General features: G+C 48.8%; 1 long non-coding RNA gene across 1 annotated transcript; it reads right to left on the bottom strand.

The window, feature by feature from the left end:
* Positions 1–1,994: 1,994 nt before the first annotated feature.
* Positions 1,995–22,901, bottom strand: LOC111938434 (uncharacterized). The gene is made up of 4 exons (XR_015276967.1): positions 22,650–22,901; positions 18,720–18,871; positions 6,125–6,934; positions 1,995–6,031 (listed from the first exon to the last, which is right to left on the bottom strand). It is a non-coding gene; the product is annotated as an uncharacterized LOC111938434 (long non-coding RNA).
* Between the last annotated feature and the right edge of the window lie 4,114 nt (positions 22,902–27,015).

Raw genomic sequence — 27,015 nt, 5'->3', positions numbered from 1 at the left:
TGCTCCCATGGCTGCAGGTCCCTTTCTCTTTCCCCCAGCCCCATCCCTGCCTCAGGCTGCCCTGGCTGCAGTGCCAACAAACAGAAATCAGCATCAGCAGCGCTCTGGGCTGTGTGGGAGCTCAGGAGAGCCTCAGCCCCTGCCTGCCCCACATCCAGTCCCTCTGCAGGACTGGGGAGCTGCTGGGAGCCCCATTTCCATCAGCTGCTGCCACAAACCCACAGGTCCCTCCTTGCCAGGGGCACACCAAGCCACGGGGGCTGCAGGAGCTGCTGGGACACCCTGGGGACACCTGGAGCTCCTGAGCAGCCTGGCAATGCCCAGGTGGCACCCAGCAAGTGCAGAGGACTTTTTGTAACTCCAAATTACGCCAATAATTATACAATTATTATAGTGTGTTTGCATTCTTTCAACTGCCTGTGAGGTCTTCATTCAGTACTCCAGTTATGATTTTTGCTTTAAAAAAAGGTTTTTGCTACTTCTCTACTGACCAAGGCAAATGTTTACCAGCATGTAATAGAAAAATCCCTTCAAGATGCAAAGGAATGCAAGTGTTCCTACACTGAAAAGCTCCTCAGGAAGAGAAAGCAGCAGTAAACACTGCTCTGAACACGGAATGGAACCCATCAAGACTGCAGGGGAGCTGAAGGGATGCTGTGCTTGTTACCCCAGAGAAGGAGCTCCTGCCCCCTCAGCCCCCACAGCCAGAGGTGCTGCAGCCCCACTAACGGGGCAGTTCCCTTTCCTCTGATCTGCAAACCCCTCTTTGCTCAGATTAAAATGATTTTATAGCCACATGAAGCTATGGGAGACCCTTGTGTTTGTCTCTGTTTGCACAGAGCTAACCAGCCATGCCTGATCCAGCTGAAGGAGGGAGCTGAGAGCATCCCCAGGGCTCTCCCCGTCCTGGATCCATCCCTCTGGAACTCCTGCTAAACCAATTTATTGTGACATTCCTCGTGCATTCCTGATCACCCTTTGCTCTACAAGTGCTGCTGCAGACAGACAAGCACACAAGCACTGGGACATCCCTGGTTCCTGATAGAACTGTTCCTGTTGGGTTCATTTAGTCAGCCAATTTATAAAGAATGAGAACATAAAGGGAGCATTAAAACAGGCAGAAGTCTCACACTTGAAATCAATTTCAATCAAACACCAGCCACGTTCTTACAAACAAGCCCACCCATCACAGAACTACAAATAGTTATTTACAGACACAGCTTTTCTGAGGCCAGAATAATGTATCAAGCACTAGAATTTAATTCCCTTTTCCAGTTTGGAAACTGAGCACATTTCCATTTCCACAGGCAAATATTAGTTAGGTGCAGATCTGTATTATTTCCATGAACATTCAGCTTCTTAGTGACAGCTACAAGGAAAAAAAAAAATCTGCTGCCTGCAAACCAGGCAGCTGCTCTGAAAGCTCCTAAAGCTGCCCTGCTGGCTCCAGCACTGCATGCAGTGTTAGAGAGCTGTGTTTGATTTAACCCCAGATGTTCATGTGACAGAACATCTTCTCCAAGCTTCATTTCATCCCTTCATTGCTGTGGAGCTGCTGCTTTCTGAATTTCTGTGAAAATTCAGATACTAATCCCAGATTTGGATTGAATGTCCCAGCTGTGAACAGATTCCAACATTTTCCTCTAGGTCACCTTTAAACTGACACAAGCACATATTTCACAAAATCCTGAGCACACCAAATCCTTTCCTTTGGAGGCTGAGAATTCATGAGGCTGCACCCAAAAGAAAAGGAAAACTTCCCCAAGGGTCACAAACATTCTATGGCTGATTAATCTCGAGCCTGAAACAACATCTCCCTAAGAGGGAAGAGAGCAGGGACCTCAATGCTGAGATTTAACATCTGCTGTGGAGAAGTGAAGGCAGTAAAAGCCACAGAATATGAAATAATGTCATGAATAAATAGAGAATTCGAGAGAAAGGCTCAAGTCCCTAAGCACTGTTATTTGAAACTTGCAGTGAATGAGGGACAGAAGTTTTCTGGACATTAATGTAAAAGTTTTATTGAAGTTTCTGTTCTGAGTGTTGGTGATAAAATTTGGTGCACAAACCTTCAGAGCTTAGAGAGACATTAAATTATTTATGGCTGAAAAAGTACAAAATACCAGACCAAATTACAGAGAGCCAGGCTATGCCAGATGTTCACGACCATGGGTATTTTCAGTCCTTAATTAAAAGAAGAAACAAGAACAAGAAGTCCCAAGTCACAGTCATTACAAAGCTTTGAAGGAAAAAAAACTAAATCAAGTTTCTCATGATTCTTCAGGGACTTAAGTGCCCAAAAAAGTGGGCAATTAACCATGTAAGAACACATCTCTTCAGGGCTTTAATTAAATGTGACTCATCCAAGTCACAACTGTCTTGGAAACTCCAGGTTCTCTTCTCAAGGGGGAGAAACCCAGGTTTTACAACAGGCACAAAGCTGAAAGTTCAGACTTGGGAGGACAAATGTCCTCCCAATGGACATGGGATGGATGCCAAGGAGCAGATACAGAGAATTTGCAGGCTGTGCCAGGCAGTGGACATCTGCTTTTCCTGCCAAGGGGAGGGTTTACAGAAAGAAGCAGTTTTTCAAGAGAATTGGAAATTATAATAAACACAAATGTGAACTCCAGCCCCCTCAGGAAAGAGTAATCCAGGCCTATTTCTCCATTTCAGAGGAGAGGAAGACTTTTTTATTTTACAGAAACTGGGAGTTGTTCTTCCAGCCTCAGCAGATGTTCTTCACTGAGCTCTTGCTTACAGGGGGCAGGGAAATGTCCTGGCTCCTGCCAGAGGAGCTCTGCTCTGCTCAGCAGCCCAGAGGCTTTGGGGGGATGATCCAGATGTGGCAGTGTTTTCAGAGGAAATCAGGACATTTTGGAGCACAAAGTTTTCTGCTTATGCAGAGTAGTTTATTCAGGTTGTGTTCCAATCCCTCCAGGCCTGTCTGCAGCACAGCCAAGGGGCTGAACACTGCATTTCCCAAAGCCTTGTGCCACAACAATGGCAGACAAATACCTTCAGTTTTAAGAGGGAATTGAACTCAAGTTCTTAATTACAGCTAAACTGTCCCCAGCCTGATGAAGGTGAGTCCTCAAACACAGGACAGGGGTGAGCAAACACAGCAGAGAAGTGACTGCAATGAATGAATTGCACTCTAAACATTCCCAGACAGCCCACTTGTCTCAGATCCTGTTTTCAACCACCCATCCATGTTCTTTACAGCTTCCTTTCCCTGCAAGGACCTTTATGGGCTTTAAGACGAGGGAGGCAGCAGTGCTAAATAGGATTTGTGCAGCTGACACTTACCCCAGGGGTCACCCTGCCCTGGCTGAAGGAAGCACAGATTGTTCTTGCTGCAGGGAAAGTCTGCACAGAACGGTCACTGAGCAGCTGGGGCTGCAGGAAAAGATCCATTTCACTCTGGGACATTGAACCACTTGAACTTTCAAAAACCTAATTTTCTTGGGGATCAATATAGTCAATACAGGTGTTAAGGGGAAAACAATTACATTTGCTGTACTTGTGCACTGCCTGATAACCCCAGACAGCTCTGGCTGCTGGCTCTGCTCTCCCCTGGATCCAGAGGAAACTCTGGATGCACAAAAGAGGGAAAAGGCTCAGTGGACACAGCCTTACAGGTGCCACAACCTGTAGTTATTGCCTCCAGTGACTTCTGTCACCCTGCTCTCCCCTCCCCACCTCTCCTGTGTTTGACAATTCATTTTCTGGCATATTAAAGCAATGATTATTAATGGTGCCACAGCTGAACATGTCAGTGGTTGTGATCAGCTCAAGTTCTCCTCAGCAGATAAATATTTTCCTATAAACCTAGCAACACCGGATTTATGGAGAAAACTGTCAGCTTCTCAGTGAAGAAACTATATCTTCTCAAACATTTGTGCAGTGTGTAGTAAAACATAACCTTGATCCAAATATAAAAAGTGTTTAGGTAGGAGATGAAAGGGGTGGTTTCTTGAATTAGAAATAATATCCTAGCCAGCAGTTATTCATGAAAGTGGAGTCTTAATATTTACTTAGGCTTTAGCAGCACTGATTTGCACTAGGATTTATTAACTTTTCAAATGCTGCACAGTGTACCTGGGCACTGAAATGCTCCCCAGCAGAAGCTCACCTGAAGCTGGGTCTATCAGAACAGAGTCTGGTTTAAGCATTCAGCTGGGCTTGATTCTGCTTCACCTGCAATCAAGGTTTAAAATCCTCCTTTCCAGATGAAAGAGCAGGGTTTGCTCACAGGCAGGAGGTCCAGGACAGCTCTCAGAGCCCTGCCCAGAAAAGTCTGTGAGCAGCACCTGGATCCCCCCGGCTGCTGTGGGTTCCTGTGGCAGGGACAGAGATCTGTCCTGACCCAGGGGCAGCTCAGAGGTCCCAGGGGTGTTCTGCAAGGCCAGGACCTCTGGGACTCTTCCCAAAAATCCCAGCACTGTCAAACCCAGAGAGGGAGCTGAGAAACCCTCAGCCAAAGCCAGGGGCAGGCAGCTTCACTCACGCACAAACCACACCAGAAATCCTCTGCTGGCACTTTTTCCTGCATGTCCAAGAGCTCTATGGATGGCTCCTGACTCCAGCTGTTCACAGGATCCAAAACTATTCCCTGCCTTGCACCATGTGCAATACTCACTGTATTTTACATTGCAGTGATTGAAGGCCTGACAAAACTCAGCAAACAACTCATGGCACGGCACTAAGAAGTTTACTACAAACCTTCTCTCTGCTCAGTTTGTGTGCAGAATGTCTATTTTAATAAATTTGGTTTTGAAAACATGTATCTAGCTGAAGATTTCCTTTAAAAAACAAATCAGATGTTATTTACACAACAGAAGCTGCCCATTTTTTCATGGCATCGGGCTCACAAATGTGCTCGGAGAATTTTGCAGTTGAATGGTGAAAGAGCAAAATGCATCAAGCACCAGAGATGTGAAAGTCTTTCAGATGGGAGCAGGGAAGAGCCAGAGCAGGTGTTCAAGAAACACCAAGTTCTGTCTCGGAGGCACCAAGCTCATCAATAATGGATTCCTCAGTATTAAACTGCACTTCTTCCCCATTTAAAGTTTGATACAGCTTGTTCATTTGCAGGAGATATTTTTTCCCCGAGGAGCCCCAACACTTTGTTGTCACAGTTCCTAGAAGTTCTGTGCTGGCGCTTGGCCCAGACAAGTTGTTACTGAGCACACGCCTTTGTTATTGCTGAAAGACAGGAGATGTGACAATTCTGATCATGAACAAGTGCTGGGTGCTCCAAGGGACACTGCCTGTGTTCTCAGTGCTCCACATGATACCCTCAACATCTCCAGACTCCAAGCTGAACTTGCCACAAGGAGAACTTCAAGGTGAGAAGCTCTCCCTCCTCTTCTGCAGAGCCTGACACCCACAGACCTCACACCAAGCACTGCAGAGCTGCAGGGGCCCAGGTTTCCACCTGGAAATGGTCAGTGCTGAGGCACTGGAGTTAGGCTGGCTTGCTGGAACCCTAATCCCAGGGTTAGGCTGGTGCCTGGTCCCCTGGCACAGCTCTGGGCTGGTTCCAGAGCTGTTGTTTAGGTTGTGCTGTGGATTTCTGCAGTTTTCCCCACTCAGACTCACACAGCACTCTCTGTGCTGTCACTTGGCTCAGCCCCACTGGGGTGTAACACCCAGGAAGACAGATCTCATTACGGATTTCCAGATATCCCGACTTCTCCTCGTTAGACTCGTCTGTGCCAGAGGATTTTGCCAAGCAAAAACCATATGGTTTTCCTTCTCATGCCTGGGGACCTGGCTGCCCCCCTGCTCAGGGCCCTGCAGACAGCACTTGGGGCTGCTCTGGACACCCTCCCACCCTCCCAGCACCCCCAGAGCCCACCCAGCACCCCCAGAGGGGCTGAGAGCTGCTGCCACTGCTGTGCTCACAGCCAGAGCTCAGGGCAGCACCACTCAAGGCTCAGGAGCAGCACCCCCAGTGGCACTGACCAAACTCAATGTGAGCTCAAACACAACATCCAGCTCTTGCCAGCTCGGGTGGAAGCTCCCTCTGCAAAATGAAAACCACAAGTTAAACTGCTGTGCCTTCATGTCCACCTTGGAAACCACAGGGCAGCACTGTGAGCCCCCAGGCAGATCCTACCTGAGGTTTTTATTTCTCCTCTCCAGCCAGGGGAGTGTTCAGAGTCACTGCCCAGCACTGGGGTTCAGCACAGAGCTGCAGCCCAAGGTGCCCAATCCCACACTGTGCTGCACCTTTGGAGCACACCTTGAAGAGCTCACATCGAGGTTCAGCTGCTTCTGATGGCAGGAAGGACTCGGGGACCCTGAAGTGATGGAGGCTCTGACACTGTGAGAGCCTCCAGCAGTGGACTGGAATGAAAACACAAATGCTGCTGGAAGAGCTGTGCCCTGAAACACAGCATTTACTCTGTGCTTGCAAATACACTCCGTGCTGAAGACAAACTTCTACTCATGTTTTCGGTTTTGAGGTTTGTAAGTGTTTTCCAGCCAGAATTCTCTGTGGGAATGGTTTGATCTCTTCAGTGCTACTGAATTCCCAGAATCAAGTCAGATCCAATAACATGGTGCAGCTTGAAAACAGAATATTTGTTTCTAACCCATTTCTGAACGATTTTCATTACTAATATTGAAGATGTGAGGATCAGACAGCCGTTGTACCAAAGACTTCAGGGGGTTTCTATAAAGCTTGGGAAATTCTGTGAGGGAGGAACAAGAACTTTACACTGCCAGTCTGAGCACAGATCTGAAGTGAGGATCAGCGAGCAGTAAAGGTGCAATAACATCAGCTTTTGCAGGAGGATGGAAGGCAGAAGCGAGTGCTGGGTGGGCTCACAGATTCCCAGATGTTCTGTCACCTCAGGCAGAGGTGCTGGAGGAGTCCAGAGGCAGCTCCAGGAGGTGCTGAGCCAGCCCCTTACAGCCAGGTAACCTGTCAGAAGTGAGGAACATTCCAGAGTGCTGCTGTTCATTAATGCCCAAGGAAACCCCGCTATGGCAATGGGTCAAGGGTTTCCCTTCACAGCCCTCATACCAGGCTTTGCCCTCTCCATCCTCCTGTGAATCCCAGAGTGAGCAGAGCTGTAATTTCTCCTGCCTGGAAGCTCCCACAGGTTTGGCTGACCTGCAGAACATTGTCCTCTGGAGCAGCTCCTTTGCCAGGGCAGCTCAGGAGAGGGGCAGGAACCCCTCCCCAGCCCACCCAGCACCCCCTGGCAGGGGAGGCGGGAGGAAGGAGAACATTCCTGGAGATGCAAGGAGCACACGAGGCCCCCGACACATTATTGTGGTTTAAAAACAGAACACGTGGAGCTGAGCCTGGGCTTTGGAGCCAGCATTACCCACACCAATCCTGCTTTCAGCAGCAGCTGCATGGGAAGTTGAGTTACCCTAAGAGCGAGGCGCAGTAAAACCAGACCCAAGAAGCTCCAACATCAGTCTTTAACTCTCATGTCACGATAACAAAAGTACAACACAGCCCGAGGGATGAGACCTGGACCATCCTCACCTAAACTGGAGCTCAGCATCTGCTTCACTAGAGGTTATTAAATGCAAAATTTGGTACAAATCACAAGGTGCTCTTCAGAATGCTCAAGTGGCTTCCCCGTTCTATTAAAGTGTTTGAGGATGGAAGCTCTTAATTGTCATGAAATCCATCTTCTAATGCACCCAAGATCTAAATTAATAATTTTATAGCCAGTGTTGACAAACTGCTTTTCTTCTGCCACGACAGAAGAAAATGTGTGTAGCAGATGCTTTCCAAACATCTTTACATAAACATAAAAATGTTTATTAAAAAATCACATGGTACAGTCACCTCATGCTACCAGAGGCAAAAAGCTCTTTGTCACCAGGGAAATCATCTCAGCAGCCCCAGTGCACCAGACCAGTCCTGACACTGCTCAGTGCAGCTCCAGGTCCTCACACAGTCAGCTTCCCTAGCCAGAAATCACAAAAAGCATTCATGATTGCAATGTCTCATTAATTAGTGGTGAATACAGGTGAATCAGGCAGAACAGCCAACTCAGTAGAACTTCTGGTGCTCACAGCATGTTAATACGTTGCTAATTAAGACCATCAGCACTCCTTTTAATTAATATATTGGCTTGCTTAAGACTTAATTGAAAAGCTCTCGCTTTTCCAATTCAGAACATGGACCAGGCAAAGACTGTACAAAAGGCAAAATGAGCTTTGTTTGTGGGGATAAATTCAGCATTTTAGCTCCCAGCTCATTCCAGCTTCCTGATCAGGATGGGAATGTGAGAGAAGCCCAAAGGGAACATTTGGGAATGTGTGCACACTCACACTCCGAGCTCTCTCGGGATGGGAAAGGAGCTCTAGAGGTGACACAGGGGCACCAGAACCAGGAGAACCAAAGATTCCTGTGTCACTTGGTGCCTCTGGAGCCAGAGACTGACATTCACTGACATCCACAGAGCTTTGTCTCCAGAATCACAGATTTGGAGAGCAAAGCCTTGGGGGACAGGACTCCTTTAAACAGCCTCCTGTCTCATGAGGTGCAAGTTCCAGACTGAGTCAGTGAATCACTGGTTTAAATGTCTATCTCCAAAGGCAAAATGAGAACTATTTCTACTGCACTTTTTAAAAACAAAAAGCACTCAGTGTATCCTCCCATCTGCTTTCTTCTGCACTCGAATCACTTCAAACCTAACTGAGCTTCTGAGCAAGTTGTGTTTAACACAAATACCCTGAAGAGCTGTTGAGTTGAGATTCAGAACGTGTCAGATAGAACCTCCAGAGAATTTTCCTACAGGCAGAAGAAGGAGATGAGAAACAAAACTATTTCCATTTTCCCTCGCTAGAAATATTTCAAAACATTAGAAAAATATCTAAGTGGTTTACATATATTAAACCTGAATGGGGAAATGCCTTTAAATTGCACAGAAACTTCAGTTTCGTGAAGTTACAGAGCAGTTTATCAATCCTTAAATCATAATCCCATTCCCACTTTAATTCCCTCTCCACAACACTGGTTTCCCTCGAGACTGAACATTTCCAGGAACAAGAGATTTCCAGGGAACAGAAGAGAGAGAACTTCTGCCAGGAGCTTGCAGTGAATCCTTCCCATGGACCAAAACCACAAAATGCCAAGTTCCTGGGATCAGCCTCTCTCTGTCACAAAGTGCTGGGGGCACGGATAAAACATCCACTGCTCCTCTCCCCCAGGATGGAGCTCAGCTCTGCCCACATCCCCAGGAGCCTGGCTGCTCTCTGCCATTTGCAGCACTGTGTCAGGATTCCCATCTCAAACCTGCCTTAACCTATCTCAAAAACAACATCCAGAGCTCATTTCCCCCATCAAGGGGGCAGAGTGAGAGGGAATTGCACTGGGGCTTGTGCCAGAGCTGGACCCACTCACATCCCAGCACCCCTTCCCAAAACAATTCCCAGAGAAAGAGGAATTCTCCCCAAAGGGGCTCTCTAGAACCTGCCCCACTTCATCTTCTAAAAAGAAAACAGCAAAAAGTCTCCAGCCATTACATTTTTTTTCCAGGGGAACGATGCAGTGATGGAGACACCCCAGGACTGCAATCCCTCCCTGTGTGGTGTTCCTTGAAGGGCTGAAATCCAAATAAGAGAGTGCCTGGGAGGGAGAATGGAGGGGGAAGGATAGAAATAGAGGCATTAACAAGGACAAATATTCTGTTGGTAGGCAGGCTCATGATGGAAGGGGGATTATGATTAAAGAAACCTCAAGAAGACAACTTTAAAACAAAGAGAAGAACTGCCCAAGTTCCAAGACCCAAAGCCAAACAGAGCTTGGCAGAGGAGGCTGCATCTCCAGGGCCCCTTACATGGCAAATCCCTGAGGAATCCCAGCCTTTGTTTGGATTTCATGTTGCCTGTCAAGGGAGCACGAGAGCTCTGTACATCTTCGGGGTTTGCTCACATTTCCCTTTATCTTGGGGAGTTTCAGGTTTATTTTTAAGGCCTTTTTTGGGAGGGGAAGCAGAGCCTGGCTGTGTCACAAGCGTGGACACAGGGAGCACCAGCCAGTCCTCCCAGGGATCAGGTCTGGCAGCACAGGGAGCAGCAGGGACAGGCAGGAATCACCATTCAGGGGCTAAAACCTCTTCCCTGACACAAAATGTGCTGCTGCTGCCTCTCAGCCAGCTGCCCCTTGCCTCCACTCCCAGCAGGGCACCGTGGGTTTGTGCAGACACAAAACACCTGCGAGCACCACCACAAACCATCTGAAGTGTGACACCTCCAGTTGTGCTGATAAATCAAATTGCTGCTGTTAATGCTGCTTTAAACAGAGATGTTTTACTTTAGCCTGTCCTGGGTGCCTCCTGAGGAAGCTGCTGCTCCCCCTCCATGGCAGCTCCAGCACCAGCACCAGGCTTGGCATGGAATTACTGGGCAGCAGGAAAAATGCATCACTCCCAGGTCCCCACCTCTGGATCAGCTACTTAACCAGTCACCTATTTTTAGCTCTGCCAGGCAATCAGGATGCTGTTCACAAAACACTTCACCTTAAAATAAAATTGCTTTCCTCAAATGACGTTGTCAGGTTTTGTTATTTTCGCTTTTAATGCGAAGCTTCAAATAAAAGATAAGGTAGTTTATTGAGAAAGGAAAGACTGTTCTTAATGGGAGAGAAAAATGAATGCAGAATAGGCTAAATGTTAGTGATTATTGCTGGGAAAAGATGTGGAGATGTAATGGACATGAGATAAGGGGGAGGCAAACTGGGGAGAAGCGAGGGAAGGAGCAGCACTGCCTGTCACAGGCACTTGGAGCAGGAGTTTGAAGCTTGAAGGAGCCTTTCCTTGGCCACAGCCTCCTCCTTGAGAGCCTCAGGGGTTTTAATGGTGATTTCTTCAGAGCCTGCAGAGCTCCCAGGGGGCTCAAAGGACTGTCCCAGCCTGGGGGAGCTCTCACACAAATCCCAGCTCCAGCACAGTTCCCAACACCAAACCACCCTTGTGATTCCTCTGCCAGGCTCCCACCTTTCCCCTCTGACCCCACACACAAATTTCACTCCTTCCCAGGCTCTAAAAGCCTTTTCCAAAGCACAAGTGTTTCTCCAGCTGTCCACTCTCCCTGATCCCCACAAGTCCTGGCACTTCCATCTCCTCAGGTTTGGGATGAATGGGACAATCTGAGGTTTGGAGAGCTCTGCAGGCAGGTGCTGCTCTCTGGGGTGTTTGTGTCAGCACAGAGAGATGCCCCTCACAGCAGGGTCAGTGTGGGTGGCTCAGAGAACCCCAGGACACCCCCTGGGCCTGCCAGAGATATTTGGGGAGCAGGAGAAACCCCAGGCAGCTGCAGCCCAAGGGCTCAGTGTCTCTCAAGACACCAGCTGGAGAATGGAGCTACATTTGTGTTGCCAAAACCCAGGAGGGGCACAATTAACCTTGCAAAGTGACAAGAGAATCCTTTGCTGTACCACAAATCACCTCCATCCTCAGCAGAGTTTCTGACTTTCACACAGTCCCATTTGCAGAAGGGATTCATCTTTATCTGAAACTGTAATTGAATGCCAGTAGTTACCTTGGTGACATTTAAAAATCTATCCCTGTGCATTGCTGTCAACACTTTATAACACAATAAAGTGCCTCGTGGAGAAAGTCAGAACACAGCTTAGGGAATAGTTCCTATGACAACTCCATGGATCAGGGGGATGGCAGAGATCCCCAGTGTCCAAAGGACAGCAGCACAGCCAGAGAAAGTCCAGGCTGAAGTCAGTGCTCTCCTAAAGCTCTGCTGAATGCAGCTTCAGCCCAGCTCCAGCCAGGTCTGAAATTTAACAAAACAATTCTCCAGGTACTCCCACTTTCACTGAAGTTGCCCAGAACCCTGACATTTTTCATGCAGTCAGTCCAAGTGACTTCAGCAGGCCTCTGCTGGGACTGATCATTGCCAGGGAGGGAGAGCCACACTTGCTGTGAGTGTTGTTTGTTGTCCTTCAAGTGTTAAATACAAGTGGGAAATGGAATTATTGACAAAACCAGGATTCCCATTCTGCTTATGGCAGCGCATCCTGTGAGATCCTGGGACAGAGGGCACTGGGCTCTCACTCCCCCTGGCATTTCCAGGTTTATTGTTCACCAGAGGCAGATTTTCTCCACAAGAAGCAGGGAGAGGAGCTTGGCTGAGGCTCAGCATTGCTGAGGAAAGTTCCCACTGCCCAACTCCACCTCTTCCTCCTGTGTTCTTGCCTTTCCCTTCCAGTTTCCTGGGGCAGCAGTCTCCTCCCCAGCACAGCCCTGGGCACTCCATCCCTGCTCCTCTGGGCTCACAGCACAGGAACATCTGGCCCATCAGCCCCTGGAGCACAGAATTCATTCTGTCCTGCTGTGAAACTAAATCTGAGCACCAGTTTATTTGGAAAAGGCTCCAAGCCCAGCTGTCCATGGCCTCTCCCCCACCCTTGGCAAAGCTGTGCATGTCCTCTGTAGCTGTCCCATGTCTACCCCCAAAGTCCTCGATCCATTTCCAGGAGACAAAAGCCAGCTTGCCCTGAAGATGAGGCTGAGCTTTCCAGCTGCTCTGGCTCTATCAGCAGAGGAGTGCATCAGAAACCCACATTATTCATTTCATTAAAGAGCATTTTCTACCCACACCAAAGCACAGACCCTGCTAAACACACTCAGGCAGGTACATGAGAAGTTAAAAGGGCACATCTCAATCAGAAAATGCAACAAAAACCGTGGTTTTTTTGGCACTCCCTAAAGATGCTGAGAAGTTTCATTGGAATTTCAAACAGAGGGAACAAACACGAGCAGACTGATAATAACAACAGGCCTGAGAAAGGCAAACCAGGTAAAGCAAGAGATTATAATCTTGCCCTTCAGTAAAGTTCTTTTCACCTGAAATCCACTCAGTGTGGAGATAATCTTGCCACTGGAGACCACAAAAGAAAAGTTATTTGCATACAGAATAGGCTCACAGAAAATTAAACTGCTGTGCAAAACCAGAGCTTATTATGCAAGAAATGTGATAAGCTAAAACATACAAAAAATCCTCCTCAAGATCTGAGCAACATGAGCTAAAAATACCTCTATTGCATGTCATTTACAAATTCAAAGGGTTGTTTAGGCTGTGTTTAGATTGTGATCAAACAACACTCGATACATTTTTTTTCCACTTGTGATTAAAGATAGTGCTGGATTTTAGGTGTTCTGATTGCTTTCCTCACTTCATTTTTATTGCTATTTTTAATTCGCACTTGATGTTCTGTGCGCTGAAAGCAAGCAGCAGTGCTGGGAGGGCACCAAAGTCCTGCTCACGTTGTCCTGCCAGGGCAGGAGGGATGGTTTGGAGCAGCCCTGACCTCCAGGGAGTGAAGAACGGTGCTGTCAGCCCTGGGTTTGCTCTGTGCTCACCCCCTGCCCTGCTGGGGAGGCAGCAGGGCAGGGGATTTGAGAATCTCAGCATAATTCCTCAAACTTTTCATTCTTTCCAACTGCAAACAACAGAGCTCAGTGGCGTGATGAAAAATTCTCAACCATAAATTACCATCATTTTTCTGTTACATAACATGATTTATCCGAAGCATGCACCGCTCTCATTCCAGTTTCCACTGGAGTCAATAGAATTATAAGTGTTCAGCACCTCTGAAAAACCAGGACATGCTTATTCATGGGTATAAAATTTATGGTACCCAAATTAGAATATTCTGTCCTTAAGTTCTGTGCAGAGCTCCTTCCCCTTCTGCGTGGACATCAGTGCAGCATCGCTGACATCTACCCCCAGCTCTTCAGTGACTGCCCAGGACAGCTCACACCTGAAACAAGCACCACAAACACCTCAACTCCTGGCTCTGGAGAGCTCTTCTGCTCACCAGGGGCTCCAGGCAATATCCCTCTCTACGTCAGCCCTTACATCCATGGGGTATTGGAAAGGAATAACTGCCAGAGATGCTCATGTACAGCCCCAGTTATGCACCAAGAGCAGCCATCACCTGGCAAGGACAAGAGGAAAGCCAAAACAGAAAGCAAATGAGTAGGAAATCTACTGTCCTGGAAGCTCTGCTCAGCCTCGTGGCATTTTCTCCACTATTCACCAACCCCTCTCTTTATGTGTCCTTTGCACAGAGCCTTCCTTCCTTCTTGAAGGTGCCTTCAGTCCTTCCCTCAGGATGTCACAGCTTTGGCTGGTCAAGGCTGGCAGTGAAAACCCAGCCACAGATTTTTTTGTTTCCTCAGAGCACAGCAGAGGTGGAAATCAAAGCCCAGCTGTGCTGAGAGCCCCTGGGGTCTGTGCCAGGCTGAGGTGAGCTCACCTCGAGCTTCCCCTGCTGCTGGACACCAGGGCTGTGAGGAACCAGCCCTGGTTATCCCAGGATGCTGAGGCCTTTGGCACTGCTGGGTGCCAGAATCCCAGAGCTGCATCCTGCCTCCCCAGCCCTGCAGGGAGGCTGCTGTGGCCGTGTCCCTCACAGCAAGGCTCAGCCAGGGGCAGCAGCGTGTCCAGCACTGCCTTCTGCTCACAGCCACAGCTCCCCGGGCTTCCTCCTGCCAGGGAAGCTCCCTGGTGCTGGGAACAGTCCCATGGGCTCTGTTCAGCAGCGTCTGAGCAAGCAGAGTCCTTGTTCCTGCAGCGCTGAGCAGAACCTCTGCAGGGCTGTGCAGAACAGGGAGGCACCAGCTCAGCCCCGGCAGCCTCACAGCTCACCTCACCCTCACAGCTGGGAGAGGAGCCATCCTCTGGGGCTGGGAGAGCACCAGGGACAGTGGGAAGGGGATCTTTCCCTTCCTCTCAGTGAGCAGATCCTGGTTTTCCTCGGTCCCCTGGCCCCAGATGGGTGCCACCAGTTGCTCCGTGCCACACAAATGTGCTCAAAGGAAAACTCCAGCACCAAGAACGGGGCTGTCACACGAGTCCAGGAACAACAGCTTGTGTGTTCACATGTCCAAGTTTCAGATTCCTTCAGAAAACAGGAGGGCAGTCTAATCCTTCTGACTTGGAATCCCTGAGGAAGGCTGCCTAACGTGCTTGTCAGGCTGACAAGGAGACGCAGACCAAAAACCAAAAAACAGCCCTGAGTTTTGCAATTGCAGCATTTAAGTTAAAAATAATCAGGCTGGTAGAATTACATAAACTCAAGTTTTGCACAAGTTCTTAAACATAAGAGTCCAAAATGGCCTAAAGCTCACCTGAACACAATCCCCCAGGAACCCCTGAGATGTCATCCCTTCCCTTCAGTCAAGCACGTCAGGTAATCTGAGCCTTTGTGCAGAGACCCCCAGCAGCAGTGGGGAGAAGGTACCAACCTTCAGAAGGGGCTCTTGCCTAAGAAACAACATTTCTGGAACAACATCTCCCAGTTTCTCTGTTCTTTCCTTTGTATCTTCCAGCACTGGGCCCTCTGCCCTCTGAAGCCACCTTTGCAACCTCCCCAGCTCCACCATGGGAAAAACACATCCTTGCTCCAAAGGTCCATTTAGGGGATCCAGTTTTCCTTGGGAATTCTGTTCAGCCGAGGATCAGGGTTTACAAGGTCCCTCCAACCTCCCTCTAAATAAAGAATTGACCAGAGGGCTTAGCCCAGCACATTTCCAGAGCAGTCAGCACATCCAGGCCATGGACAGGGACCTTCTGTCCCCAGGGAGGCAACAGCAGAGCCCTTCCCTTTGTGCATCATTTCCATTTGTGCCACATCCCTTCATTCCTGTGGTATCTCCCCAGCTACACATCCTGTAAAACAATGCACCTTCACTGCCTAATCCACCACTATTCCAGGAACAGCTCCCCCCTCCAGCCAAGCAACATATGGCCCTTCAGCATCCTGCCAGAGGGAAGCCTCCAGGCTAGAAATTGGATGACAAAACTGGAAAAAAAAAAAAAAGAAAGTTGAGAAATTTCCCAACCAAACTTGTTTCCTAGAAGATTTCAGCCTGAGCTGATAAGCACGATTAGCAAAATTAAGAAGCTTTTCCACCTTTCAGCTAATTCAGGGAGAAAAAGTGATGGATTTCCTGCCACCTCTCTTGTTGTCCATGACACCTGGAGGGGCTGGGTCCTTCTCCAAGCCTCAGACTCAGAGTCTGGGGTTGCAGCATCTTCCTGTGGCTGCAGCTTGATGTGCTCACCATAAGGTGACAACTCTGACCCTGTTACCTGGGAGGAGGTGTGGGAACACCTTGTGAGCACAGAGACAAGGGGGAATTGTTCTTTTCCATTTGCTAAAGCATTCCTGCAGTTTTCCCATGGCCTGGGTGATGCAGCACTCAGAACCGGGCAGAAATGGTCCCCAGGGCACAGGAGAGCCCCAGGGGACAGGAGAGCCCCAGGGCAGCTCCACCCTGCCCAGCCAGAGCTGAGCAGCCTCTCCTGCCCCTTTATGAGCCAGGCAAGAGCAGACACCTGTGAGTGAGTGATGGTGTGACCTTGGTGACACCAAAAACACCTTCAGGGTCTTTTCCAACCCAAAGGATTCTGCGAAGGAGCAGATGCAAGCCTCACTTCCAGGAAGATGTTTCTAGAACATCACCCTGACAAAGCCAACCAAACCTTTCCCCAGTTTTCTGGGACTGCTGCCCATCAGGGAGAGTCTGAGTGCTGCAGCCCAGGAACTCAGGATAGTAGTTGTGAGTTTTTTCTTAAATATGAAAAAATTAAATCCACTGAAAACACAAATTACTGATTTTCCACAAAATTAGTGGTCTCAAGTAATACTTCAGGTATAGATACATCTAGAGTCCATCTCATCCTGCATAACACAACATTTCTGCTGCCCTCAGTGCTGCTCAGGCTGGGGGTAGGCAAGGCCAGCAGAGGGTTTGAGGGGAGGACAGGTAGGTCCTGTCCCTTCCCAGCCCTTCACCCCCAGTACAATGATCTGTTTATGGAGCCCAACACACACGTGGGCGGTTCAGCTTAAAAAAACTAATATTAGGTATCATGTGTTACAAAGTAAACTTTTCACAGGGAAGATGTTTCTATAGTAACTCATGTTTTTCTAGCCACACATTTCACATCAGGGTTGCCCTGGAAACAGAACTATAGAGATGTGTTCAGCAAATAAGTTGTCAATAGCTTTTTCTGCAGGCCCTGCACTCTGCCCCATCAGCCTGAGGCTGAGCACAGCACCCTGGGGAGACTCCAGTTCTGATGGGAGTGTGGAATCCTCCCTGCCCATGAGCCACAGCATCATTTCCCCACACCACGCTTCTCAGAGCAAGTGAAATGCTCCTGGGGCAGGTTGGAAATCCAGAGAGCTCAGTCCTGCTGGAAGGGGAGCATCAGTGAAACACCTTCATCTGCAGGGGAGAGGTGGAATTACCCTGCTGGAAAACCTGAGCACTGAAAGCCCACAGAGACCTCGGGGTGCTGCTGGGACGTGTCAGGGGGACATCAGCTCATGCCAGGGAGCAGTCTGGATCTCCCTGGCTTTGAGCATATATTTAGGATGAAGCATTCCCAAGGGTAACGTACAGACTCCCACTCACCTCCAAGGAAAGTCTGCAAAAAGATCACAGCTCTAATCTGGCATTTACATAGTAGCTGGGATTTTAATTACTATTTGTTCAGCACCTCACCATTCATTCAGCAGCAGCCATGCGTGCACCTGCAGCACTGGCACTGCTCCTGACCTTTGCTTTCCCACTTCTCTTCCCTGCTTTTCCCCCACAGCTCCCTCCAGCCCTGCAGCCCCAGCCCAAGCAGCAGATGCTGATATCCATTGCAGCAGAGCCCTTGCAGGCTGCTCTCTGCCTCACCTTCTCTTAGGAGGAGCCTTTGCTCCTCCAGGCAGCTCTTGGCACCTCCTTGTTGGCTCAGACACAAGGAGCCCAATTCCCCATCCAGAGATGCCACCTGAAGGGGAAGAAGCTGTAAGTGACCCTTCAATCAGCTCCAGATTTATCAGCAGTGGCTCACAGCTCTGTGCCCCCCCAGGACTGTCCTTCAGACAGAACCTGCTTCAAGCATTTGACACGGCAGGAAAGGAACAATTTGCTCAAGTGCCCTTGTGTTTAGGCTCCAAGTCAAAACCTGCTCCAAAAAAGGACAAAACCCCCACGATGCTGAGACCTGAGGAGGGAGAGACTGAAATTCCCCTGCTAACTCTGTGCTTTGACTGGGGCTGAACAGGCTCAAAGGACAAGCCCTGCACAATTCCCATTTCCACGAGTGCCTCCAGTGCTGCTCTGCATTCCCAGCGTGTTCCCTGTGCTCGGGAGGCTGGGCTTGGGGCTGCCACATGGAACTGCACTTAATCCAGGGAAAAAAATCAGTGTCACTTAATCCAGGGAAAAAAAATCAGTGTCACTTAATCCAGGGAAAAAAATCAGTGTCACTTAATCCAGGGAAAAAAATCAGTGTCACTTAATCCAGGGAAAAAAATCAGTGTAATTTAATCCAGGGAAAAAAATCAGTGTCACTTAATCCAGGGAAAAAAATCAGTGTAATTTAATCCAGGGAAAAAAATCAGTGTCACTTAATCCAGGTTAAAAACCAGTGTCACTTAATCCAGGGGAAAAAATCAGTGTCAGTGGGCTGTAGAGGTCCAGTGCAGATGGACCTGGTGTCCCTAATGGAAGGGTCATTTCTGCTCCATTCTTCAGAGAGAGCTACATGAAAATATCATGCTGGGGTGTGTGATAAAATCTGGTTTTTCAAGCTCATCCTCCAACCTGCGGCAGCACTGGTTCGAGTATTTTAAATTATTTCGTATTTCTGTAAGTATGCAGTGGAATAACACTGAATATGACACCCTCCCTATTTCACACTCTGCCCCCTCCTACCTGCTACGAACAGAAGGAGCAGCAACACAGCTCCTGGTGCTTCATTCTGAGGTGTTACAACAAGACAGTCCAGATTCAAATGTCTTTAAGGAATAATTTTCAGGAGCAGAGCGATGGTGTCCTTGTTCCCACTCAAGACTCAACAGAATAACCTAAAACAAATAAATAAAATTTACCTGGGGTGCCCCATAATGGGAATTTTGAAGGAACCATGGTATTTTGAAGGTACCAGGCGTGATGGAAAGGAAATATCTGAGCTTTGAAAAATGCCACCAGAATTGCAAAACAGCATTGGATGGGCCTGGGCAACAATTGGAGAGTGACCTTAAAACTCCTCTGCTGACAGATTGTGAGTTACAGTGAATTTTCCTAATTCATATACGCAGGTCCAGCCTGGCCTCTGTTTGCCTGCAAAGCCTTAGGCTGGAATCTGCTCAAGCCAGGAGCTGCTTGCACATGCCCAGGAAATGCTAAATATAAACTGGACAATGTGCAGATAAATCATTTTAATGAACATTTTAGGTCAAGGCCCAAGTCTTTGTTTGCACCTGAAAAGGACCAAGGGGACAGTGAACACCTGTCCCAGGTACAAGTCCTGGGACATTACTGCAGCTCAAACTGCACAAGAAGTCTCACCAATCCAAAGCATCCTAACTCTGTAGCACTGAAAAAACAGTTAATTTCCTCTCTAATGAAGAAGAAAATAAGTCTCACTAGAATTAATCACCGCTTGCATCATATTGCCCCACAGTTCTAAATCTCTCCTTTTAGCACAGTTTTAAAAGCAGATTTTCAAGGGCACTGCCCCTTGATGAAGACCATTCCCTACATGTCCTTCAAACACTTTAGATTATTTAATAAGTAGAGAAGGAATCTGTAAATCAGGATTTGCAATGAGATCATTCCACCATAATCTTTTCATTCACTGGACAGGCTTTGGGTCAAAAGAGCCAAGAAATTAATTTCGAGACCAAAAAGTGTCCACACTAACAGACTGCTCACATTCCAGTGTCATCCAACATTTCCTAGCGAGCTCAGTTACTTCATTCTGTCCCCAGCTGAATCCAACCTCCCAAAATAAGAGCTCCCTGGGATTATTAATAAAATTATTAATTACAGCTAGGGCCTGTTTGCCTCCCCCTTCCCAGCTGTGTCTCAAAGGGAGCAATGCCTGAACACGCTGCCTGAGGGCAGGGATCCGCTCCCCAAACTGGGAGCAGAGCAGCAGAATCGCTGTGAAGTGCTCCTTTACACCTGCATCACACTGGGCAGGGTATTTCACCCCTCCAAGGGTTATTTTCTTGGCACTCGAGGTCATGCCCCAGGATTTGGGTGAACATTTGAGTGTGCAAAGCACCGAGTGTGCCTGAGCACCTCCCAGCAGAGATGTTGAGGTTTGATCACCAAGGACCAGAGCTCGGGGCTGTCCCTCAGATTAGATTCACCTCAGTAGTGCAGCTCTCAGTTGCAGGCTGTGAAATCCACATTCAGTCCCTCGGGATCCAACATTCCAGCCAGAGATTTCAGCTGCTCCCACCTGTGGCTGCCACAGGTGAAGGTGTCAGGCCCTGTGTCCGTGTTTCTTCTGAGGACAGGCTGATCCTACTTTTAGTTCTCTTTATTCCAAACAAGCAAAATTCCAAATACTTCAAGTTTCCTCCTAACCTCCACCCCAAACAGGTTCCACCTTCCCCAGCCCCTCCTGGTGGGGTGGCACCAGTGACCCAAGCCGTGCTGCCATTCTCGTGCCCTGGCTGGGAGGAACACTGCCCTGCATTCAAACCCTTCTTCCCAACAAAGCACCAGGTTCCCACCCCTTGCACAGACACCCCAAACCCTCCCTGTTCGCCCTCACAGAGGATCCCCAGATCCAGCCCAGCCCAATTATCTGCTCTGTCACCACTTCCCATCCTCAGGTCACTGGGACAATGTCAGTGTTGGAGTTATCCAGGCTGGTGGAGGGTTTGGTGATGAATTGTGTTCCAGAAGCTGCCCCTGATTCGCTCTGCTCATTAGATCAGGGAAATGAGCTGGGGTCATTAGAGCTCTCCTTAACTAGGAACAATCAGGGGCTCACAGAACTCGTTTAAATGCACAGAAGGTGCCCTTAGGAGAAGAGTGGAGTTTGGTGCTGGGTAGGCTCATTCCCCTAAGCAAAGAGAAGCGGTAATGAACACAGGAAAAAAAAAATAAAAATCCAGTCTCTCAAAGGCACAGAAATGCCTCAGAAGGGGCCCCCTCGCTGCAGCTGCTGCTCTCAGTGGCCAGAAGCAGTTCCTGCCACACAATTAGCTTTTCCAAATGGCAGAACCAGAAGGTGGCAAACTGTGACCTGTTCCAGGCTCATACGCTAACAAAACCTCCTGCAAGCATTTTTTTTTTAATTATTCTTAGGAAAACTTCAAGCACAGAGGCTGGAAAATAGTTACATTCTTAATACAGAGGAAAACTACTACCCTGCAGTCCAATCACACAAACAAATAGAATAATAAAGCAGGTGACATTTCCTATTAGCGATCTCCACTGGTTGTGTTTGCAACTCTTGAGAGGCAAGCTAGCAAAAATACCAAGCCTGTTTTGTTAAGATGGTGAATAAATTGGATGCTTGTTAAGCCCTGATTGCTTCTTAAATATTTGCCTAGATGTGAATGTCTTGAGAGAAGGAGGTTAAAGCCTTTTCAGGCTGATCCTGTGAGACCTGAATACAAAGCCCATCTTGTAAAATGCCCTCCTGCTCGTGTGAAGTCTCCCAGAATCAGCTTCATGGCTGGAACAGGGCTGAGCTCACTGTGCCACTGGGCTCAGAACCCAAATATGAAATATTCATTCAGAGCTGGGCTTCCAGAGTTGCTCTGGATGCATCCTCCCCTCCTCATTTTCATTCTTTTAGTTCCAGTAAATTCCATGGCTTTTTCCCCTGCGCCTGGATGATCCCAGTGATCAGCAGCCTGGGATCTCCAGGTGGATTCACCCTCCCAGCCTGCAGGAGTGTGAGCACATGCATGCCCTGCACAGGTTTTGTGCCAGGAAAATGGATTATCCCCAGCTCTGCACTGCCTTTTCCCATGGCCATTTTGTCCCAGCAGGCACAGGACCTCTGGAAACCCCTTGGGATGGTTGATGTTCAGGGTGTGAACAAAGAGGGGAAAACAAAGCACTAAAGAAGCACAATTTTACTCTTGCAAAGAGAAAACCAGACAAGACCTCTCCACAAGCTCCAACTGGCTGCCCTCCATCCCCCTGTGCGAGGAGCTGCTCTGGCAGCAGCAGTGCCCATCTCACCTCTGGGTGTTCCTGCAAGCCAAAGAGCCTCAAACCCCTAAACCCAGCTGCAAGTGTGCTGTCACCATCACAGGAGCTATAAACAAACCCCAAATCACCCAAACTCTCATGCCAGTATAATTTCAAATGAGCTTGGACAGAAAAGATCAGCCTCCCTGGGCTTGCATGCTTGGTTCTAATAGCATTGACTGCCTGGTAACAAGATGAAGAGCTCTTATAAAAAGAGACAAGCAGCAAGAAATTGTATTATGTACTAATACCCCCCTTACTGACAGCACTTATCTGCAGAGGGCTGCACAGAGAAAGGGAGTTAAAAGCTCTGCCATCATCAACCACGGCTCTGCCTTCTGCAGCAGAGGGATCCACGCAGGGTTTGTGCCTCCAGTGGGGCCAGGGCAGCTGCAGGATTGAGTTCACACAGGGCCAAACACAGAGCCCAGCAAGGAAAGCTCCCAGGGCAGGTTTCTGTGCACCCACACATCCCTCCCAACACTCAGTCCTTCCCTTCCTTCCCTTCCATCCATCCATCCCTGCCAGCAGCCGCCCTGCAGAGCCTCTCTGTGCTCAGGCACCGAGGCTGTGCCCAAGGAGAGTTTGGCATCACAGGAGACAGCAGCAGCTCAGAGCTCAGCCCTAAACCCTCCTTACCTGCTCTGGATCCTTCCCATTTCATCTCCCAACCCAGCAGCAGTTTGTGATTCAGCCTCTTCTTACGTGAGGAGCTGAAAATTGATGGCTGAATGTGCTCCATTCCAGAGCTGCAGCTTGGCCTGAAATTTAAGTGATACTGGAGTTTAAAAAAATATAAAATAAAAAGCCAGGAAAGTGAGACCAGCACATGGCAGGGAGGAAAGCAGCAGGGGCAGCTTTTCTGGGAAAGAAGGGAAGCAGGAAGAACACATCACCCCAGACACAAGATATTGCTTTCAGCTGTTCAGTAACGAGGGTTAAACACCCCTGAACGGCTACAGGTGTGACCAAAAAAATGCAGAAGTAAAATGCTGATTATTAAAAAGAAATCAACATATTCTTCAGAAAAGCAAAACAACTTTAAGGCCTTTTTAAAGGGAATATCTTTAACTAGCCCCCAAAATAATGTGAGGACTGTTGAGCCAGCACGTGGCACAGCCCTGATGCTGGGGGTTCATGGGGCAAAATCCTGCTCTCTTCCAGAATTTGTTTTTTAAGGTTGCCTTAAAGGTCTAAAGAAAAATCTAAGAGGCTGCTACTGCAAAAATACCTAATTCCTGCTTAGATCAGCTGAATATGCTTTGGGTTTGGATTGCCCTGGATCCTCTCCCAGACACGGTGCCACATCTGCCATGGGGACAGAGCTGCACCTCTGGAGCCCACCAGAGCACCACTGGAACATTCTTGGTCCTTCTTCTCCCCAGATCCCCACCTGAGGGGCAGCTCAATTGTGCCTCTCACCACTGACCCATCAAACTTCCTTAAACAAGAAGATCTGTAGTAAACAAAGAAGAGAGAAGAAAGAAACCAGTGAAGTTTTACAGTTTAGAAAGAATAATTAAAATAAAGCAATCCCTTTTGGAGAAACACTAGACACACATGCAGCCCTTTTGTATAATCTGTTGTTTGACAGCATTCTTAAACTAAGTAAGACCACTAAAAGCAGCAGTAAAATTAAAGAGCAGATATATGGGACTGAAGTAGATTTCATGACAGCAGCAGGGAAGAAAAGCTAAAGATGTTGGTCAGAATGACAGGGTTTTGTTTAAGAACATGTGTACTGCTTTGTAGCTGGGAGAAGAAAAATTGATTTTCCAGACACTGCTATAAAACATGCCAAGAAGCCAGAGCAAACCAAAGAAAACACCAGCTGCAACTGGATAATAAAACATCCCAAATTTTCCATGTATGTCCATGTATGGCAGGAAGAAATCACCCTGCACTTAACTTTGCTCCCTCTGTCACAGGTGAAAGGACAAGAAACATGAAGAGAAAGCAGAATAAAGTATCAGAACCCCTGGGCAAAGGGAATTCTCAGCAGGGAGGAGCTGAGGAGCAGCCTGGGAGCAGCAGCCTGTGCCCAGCCCTGGGCAGTGAGCCCTGTGAGCCCAGCAGGGATGGGATGGATTGTGGAAAACTCCTGGATGGAAATCCCACCCTGGCCACTCGTACCTGGTGACAGCAAATATGCTCCAAGGCCTTAAGTTCACAAGTATAAAAGAGAATGACAAGGAAATACAATTAACTGCTTTTGTTTAAGATTGAACAACTGCCTCATCCTTCCTTTGCTGTTTTTCATCCAGTTTAAAACAGCAAAGAGAGTAAGGCTGGAAAGAACTGGGGAAACTGAGCTCAGCTCAGTATGGATCAAACACTGTGGTATTTCCCAGCCTGGGGTTGTTTTTGTCTGGATTTTCCAACCCTGATATGACATCGTGCTTTGAAGAGGAAAAAGACCTGGGAATGAAGAATGTCCTGTGTATCTTCATGAGCCACAGCCACCAGCACTCTCAGTGTAAACCAGCCAGTCACCTGTGAAGATTTCCAGTATCCCCAGTTAATGCAGGAGTACAAATTCCAGTTTAGGAGTGAATTGTGGAGGTGTTAGACCCTGGAAGATGCAGATACTGGGATTTTCTGAGGTTCCTACAATTCCATCATATACAAAATTCCATCAAGTAATTACCCTAATGCTAAGAGGAAAGCTGACTGGAGCTGCTGTTATTCTGCTCTCCAAATCTGGATTTCAGAGTGGCTGATGAAGTATCTTTAATTCTGATGCTGGCCAAAAATGTGGCACATAATTCAACAGTGATTTCATCGTCATTATTAAAACACATTTCAGGAGAAGCTAGAAAAACCAAAGTAATAAGGAAAAGCCTTGATGAAGACCTCCAGCCCTCAGCAGTGAGGGAGAGGAAGGCTCTGTGAGAGCTGCTCAGGGTGAGGGAGGTGCAGCAGGAATTTGCAGGTGGATGTGGATAACCATGGCTTGGGCTCCGCTCCCCAGGTGCCCCCTCGGATTGGCACCCATGGGAATGTGCACTCACAGAGCTCCTGAACTCAGCCTGGAGCAAGAATGCAGCTGACATGATGACAGTATTAGCCCAATTAATAATTCACAGGTGCCTATAAAAATACTGAGAACATTTTCATCATCCCCTCTGGCACGCAAACCGCTCCCACGGGTGACACTCCCGCCTGATTCCCAGCCTGGAATATCCCCCCTGCCTCCAGGATCACTGAATTAAAACCTGGAGTGTGTTCTCTCCCCTGGGGAGCACTCAGTGCCTTTCCAAATCCCAGTTTTCTATTCATTATTAATCCTTCCCAGATCATTTCTGGAGCTAACAGCTCCCCAGTCCCACCCAGCCTCGGTGACTCGGAGAGCAGCAGGAAAGGCTGGGCACATCCATTTCCTTCCATCAACCCACCTGGGCTCCTTCACTTTTACACAGGGGATCTCAAGCAAAAAGCAAAGAGAGAGGAGACAATTTGGCTTCTGACACACAATAACTGTTCAGCACAAATCCCTGCAGCTGGGGGCTCTCCCTGGCCCTCACCTGTGTCCTCTGGACAAGGGCCACCACAGATCCTCTCTGCTTCCATCTCAGGTGAAACGCGACTGGAGCACACCAGAGCACTCCTGGCTGCATTAGCTAGCAGCAGTGTCAAACAGGAGCTGTTAAATGAAGTGTCTCACTCAGAGCACCAATGTGTGATGACTAAAAAGAGACTCAATCGTTTTTGCCACATCCTACCAGGATAACAGATGCACCGGCTGAGTCTTCGTGAGCCCCCCACAGAACCACACAGCAGATGCTCCAGAACATGAGCCCGACCTGCTCTGGCTACACAAATATGGGAAATACACCACAGAAAGCCTTTCATTTATTTATTTACATTTCTTTCCACCAGTGCACGATCAGAATAAAACACAACATCCTTATATTGGGCATCACTTTTGCAGCTGGTGCAGCTGACTGAAATCCAGATGCCTGGGGCAGATCCTTGCCCCTAAAGGCAATTGGATCCAGGGGGATGGATCCAGGGGGATGGATCCAGAGGGATGGATCCAGGGGGATGGATCCCCAGGGATGGATCCCCAGGGGTGGATCCCCAGGGATGGATCCCCAGGGGTGGATCCCCAGGGGTGGATCCCCAGGGATGGATCCAGGGGGATGGATCCCCAGGGATGGATCCCCAGGGATGGATCCAGGGGGATGGATCCCCAGGGATGGATCCAGGGGGATGGATCCAGAGGGATGGATCCCCAGGGGTGGATCCCCAGGGTGGATCCCCAGGGATGGATCCCCAGGGGTGGATCCCCAGGGGTGGATCCCCAAGGGATGGATCCCCAGGGATGGATCCAGGGGTGGATCCCCAGGGTGGATCCCCAAGGGATGGATCCCCAGGAATGTATCCCCAGGGGTGGATCCCCAGGGATGGATCCAGAGGGATGGATCCAGGGGTGGATCCCCAGGGTGGATCCCCAGGGATGGATCCCCAGGGGTGGATCCCCAGGGTGGATCCCCAAGGGATGGATCCCCAGGGATGGATCCCCAGGGATGGATCCAGGGGGATGGATCCCCAGGGGTGGATCCCCAAGGGATGGATCCCCAGGGATGGATCCCCAGGGGTGGATCCAGAGAGGTGGATCTCAAGGGGTGATCCCACTCCCAATTCTGTTACTTCTGGTGGCTGGCACAGGCTGTCCCCTGTGACCTGTGGAGCTCAGGGAGATACCAGGGGAGCAGCTTGGCCATTGCAGCTTGGCCAGGGAGGGTTTGGGACACCCCAAGGAGCAGCTTGGCCATTGCAGCTTGGCCAGGGAGGGTTTGGGACACCCCAAGGAGCAGCTTGGCCATTGCAGCTTGGCCAGGGAGGTTCGGGGCACCCAAGGGAGGCACTGCTGGAACCTTTCCCAGGGGTGCAGCCCCTCTGCTCCCCCCTCCACACAAACACAGAGGTGCCATGGGATGCAGCTTTGCTGCTCTACACCTACTGGTGCTGCCAGGCTATAAATAGGATAAAACAGAAAGAT

This window comes from Cyanistes caeruleus, chromosome 16 (assembly GCF_971803275.1).
Source record: "Cyanistes caeruleus chromosome 16, bCyaCae1.hap1.1, whole genome shotgun sequence".
In the NCBI taxonomy this organism is placed as follows: domain Eukaryota; kingdom Metazoa; phylum Chordata; class Aves; order Passeriformes; family Paridae; genus Cyanistes; species Cyanistes caeruleus.
This window is presented reverse-complemented; position numbering and strand designations above follow the sequence as displayed.